The sequence below is a fragment of the Egretta garzetta genome, unplaced genomic scaffold, assembly GCF_000687185.1.
Source record: "Egretta garzetta isolate BGI_Z169 unplaced genomic scaffold, ASM68718v1 scaffold785, whole genome shotgun sequence".
Taxonomy (NCBI): Eukaryota; Metazoa; Chordata; class Aves; order Pelecaniformes; family Ardeidae; genus Egretta; species Egretta garzetta.
In genome coordinates, this window is record NW_009259609.1 from 134641 (window position 1) to 138720 (window position 4080).

Genomic DNA, 4080 nt, shown 5'->3' on the forward strand with positions numbered 1-4080 from the left:
CAAGTTAAACAAACATATTTCAAGACTGACATAAACAGAGTGGAACTCTTAATGGGGATGAAGTTTATGACTGTCAGAGATCCCCTCCATTTTTTGCTGTTATTTTATGAGAGGAAAAAAATACCTTATGCTTCAAACACAATTAGGATTCAGACAAGGGGGATGCTATTTCCGTTTGTTTTTTTTTACTGGCTTACTGTATGAATTGAGAAACCGCAAGTATTTCTGTATCTCAGCTCCCCATCAATAAAACGGAGGTAGTAATACACAATTTATGAGGATACTGCAAGTCTGTAATGCATTATTGTAACCTTGTGGATGCTGGGAAAGGTGGTGGTATACAAATGTGAAATATATCTAGACCCTCCATTTCTTTTTCATACTTGCACTGCTTTAAATACCGTAATTTGTTTTCCTTTCTTCTCAAATGGTTTATAGGCTATGTACACAGTGATCTCTACTAGTATCAGAAGTACAGCTCTTCCCGAAAAGGAACAAAACAGTGTTCATGGAGTTTAATAGAATACTGAGGCTGAGAAAAGCCTCTAGGTTAGAAAAACTCCACAAACCTTAACCATCACATCTCATACTACAAGTTTCTTCTATCATGTAAATCTCACCAGAAGAAATTTCTAATTCAGAAACAGTGATCCTTTTTGCTCACTTACGCATGTTGAAAGGTCTCTTGAAAAAAACCCTACCTCCCCAAAACAATTAGTGAACACGTACGGCCAACACTAGCAGTGAATGCTTAGAAGACCTGTCCAACTGAAGCAGAGCTGAAGTACCTCATTATTACTTCCCTTCCAAAATGCAACAATGGCTCATATTCACTAGGACTTTAAAACATGCTTTGTTGTTAATAAGGTTAATAAGAAAAACAATTCAGGTAAACATGGCATACTGTATAATCCCGAGAGGTAACTGCAGTTCAGATCCACCAAAAACGTTGTTCCCAAATTAAAATAATTTCTAAAGCCTTATTCAGACACTTTCCTCTAATCATCTTATTACTAACACTACCAAAGTAAACCCTGGCCCTCCTTTGCATGCCAGTGTCCTGCTTTCCTGTCAGCTTGGCAGCCGTTCCTCTCAGTAACCAGTACAGACTCCCAGCACCCAGTTCCTCTCTGGTACCAGGATGGTGGCTATGATCGTCTAGTGGCAGTGTCCAGGACAGAAACTGTGAATGGGGAAAGCAAGAGGGACAGTGCTGGAAGTGGAAATATGGCCCCCATCAAAAAACGTTGGAAAGCCCTCCTTGGCCCTTGACTGGAACTTAATCCTCACTCCTGTTGTTTGCGCTGTAAGACAGCATTTTCAGGTCCAGTTCCAACATACAGTTTTCCTCAGCACACATATACCTGCTATAACTTAAAGCGACTGGGATTATTTAGACATACCTTGTTCCTCATGTGTGCATCTACATTTAAATGTTCAAGAACACAATCCTGAAAAAGTAATTTGAAAAATAATTTCCTTTTAGTGTACCAGCTGCTGAGATGATTAAGTCACTAATACTTTTTAAGTTCTCCATCTCTCAAGAGACCTCTTGCATTTGGTACTATTTGTAGAAGTGCAAAATCCCTAATTCCTATCTAGCTTAAGTCAAAACCCATTGCAATCAACTCACTCTCTTAAAAAAATTATTACAAAGACATCACATCAGAACTGCTGCTACTTTCCTTTGCTCTTTTTTCACAGCACTGCTTTTTAACTGATTACTTCTCATTTATTAAAACCGAAGACAAGTCTTACAAACTACATTTAAAAGCATATTTATGTTATTTTAACAACTAGAGTTCTACACAGGAGTTGGATTACTTTGCTCTATACCAGTATATTTGAAGATGCAGGGAAAAGTTTTGCAAAGACGTGATCAGGAATCAGATGCTTATACCACAAGGAAGTCAAGGAAAGTCAGACACTTGACCCTCACTTGTGCTTATCAAAAGCCTGCTCTGCAAGGTAATATCATATGTGGCCTTTGCTATCAAAACAATAAATAAAATCACAACGATGAGCAAAAGTTGAGAAGAGAGAGATGCTCAAATATATTATTACTGGGGCCTCTCGATATTTACTACTATACATTATTTTCAACCTTTATTTTCTGCAACTCTACGATTTCAAGCGGTAACGCTATCACTGCCATCTCTCTTCTGCATTCTGAAATGCTTCAACCTTCATCAAAACCTTTCAGCGGGAAAACTTGTGAGAGTCAGTTCTCCTTGACTTCTGTCAACTTACTGTTCAATAATATTTTTTTGGTGCACAAAGCCATTTGCATCAACAGTTCTTCACTGGTCACAGTCAGAGATTGTGCTACTTTCTGCCTAGCTGACACCACATAGCAGTACAATTCAACGATAAAGCTAATTTGTAAGTTCTACCAAAACATCTAAGTTGTACCCAATCAAAGTCCTCAAATTACAAACATGCAAACTGGAGTTAGGTAATAGAGTTTCTTGAATCAGCTACAGAGACGTCAAGAGTAAGGCAAGAATGACTGCAGTTTTGAAAAAGGACCTTATCTGGGGACCGAGTCGGTCTAAAAACTGGAGCAGGGAAGGAAACGGACAAGAACTATCCTGGACAAGTAATGTAGGAGTACAAACCAAGGAGGGAAAGTAAAGATGAGCCAGTACCTGATTCATTAAGGTAACTGCAGTAGATGAAGAAAATAGTGGACATGCAAACCAGAGAGCAGAGTTGAGCTTAGGCATGATGAGATGCTAGAACATCTATAAGACCTAGTCTGATGTACTAGGACCAAGAACAGATGGAAAAAGTGGGAGGAACCAAAATTGTACAAAATGTCTAAAGAAAGGGGATGGCATCCAAGAGCCATAGGTATTAGGAATTGGGCAAAGGGCGAGTGTAGAATCAGTCACTGTGAAAAAGGCCAGAGAAGTGAGGAGTCAGTAAGATGGGAACTTGTATTGATTGGTCAGGGACTGGAATTACTGATCGGTCCAATTACTGGAACAGGGAGCCTGGAGGGATTAAATAAGGAATTAAAACTGAGTGGGCAAAGAGAAGCAGCAGCATGGAATGAGAGGGCAGAGAAGAAAAGGACCACCAGGAAAAGGACAGGCTGGAAAAGACAGGGTATTAAGGGTCACAGTTGTCCTTTTGACAGAAGCTATCATTGCAAAGCCTGGAGCAGCCCCGGCCATGCCTGAATCCCAACTGTCTGTGGAAGCCACTGCCAAAGCCCTTTTGCAGTATATGTGGAGAACATGCACCATAACTAATTCAAGTTTTTGCAAGAGATCTAAAGTTACACTTAAAAACAGGGCCGACATTTTAAGTGAGACTTGTGGGATTTGAGCCAAGGTATGTATGTATGTATCAATCCTGATTCAACTGAATTCCTCTTTTAGAAATGCTGTCTGTGCTTATGATGCTACAAACATTCAGATCCAATGATGTTGAAGAGAACTGATGGAAGATACAGAATATCTAATGAACTAACAGAAGCCTTTGTTCCAGTAGACCGAGCCATCATCATTTAAGAAAATTAACACTGTCTTTTCATTGACTTGCTATAACTTCAATAGTAGCGTAAGTAATGCTACTTATAGCATGCTGTGAATAGCTTATTTTCAAATTTGGATGCAGGATTTTTTTGACAAAATACATTAGAACAGCTACAGAGACGCTAACAAAAAGTCCATCCAGCCCAACAGCAACCAACAGAGTATGTGTTGGAAGAGTATCACTATATACTTGCCACGTTCATGAACTGTTTGTCGCTCAGGGACTTCCTTGAGCCAAAGTTAAAGGCTTAATAGTTCTCAGACTCCTGTGCTTTGAAAATGCGTCCAGTCACTTTTATGTGAGCACTAACCTTCCTGTCATACTTGCTGAAGAATACAGCATGATAATGCAAAATAAATTGTGCATAGTTTCATGCCAAGTTTCAAGATTAGCTGTGATGCAGAACAGATGAACTTCTGAAGTAGGATTAGATAAGATGTTTAATTAAGTGAATTCAGATCTCTTAGGAAAACTACTGAGGTTGTTTAAAACAGAGTAAAGAATTCTGCAATAGTAGAAGTAGACATGCACAGTGTC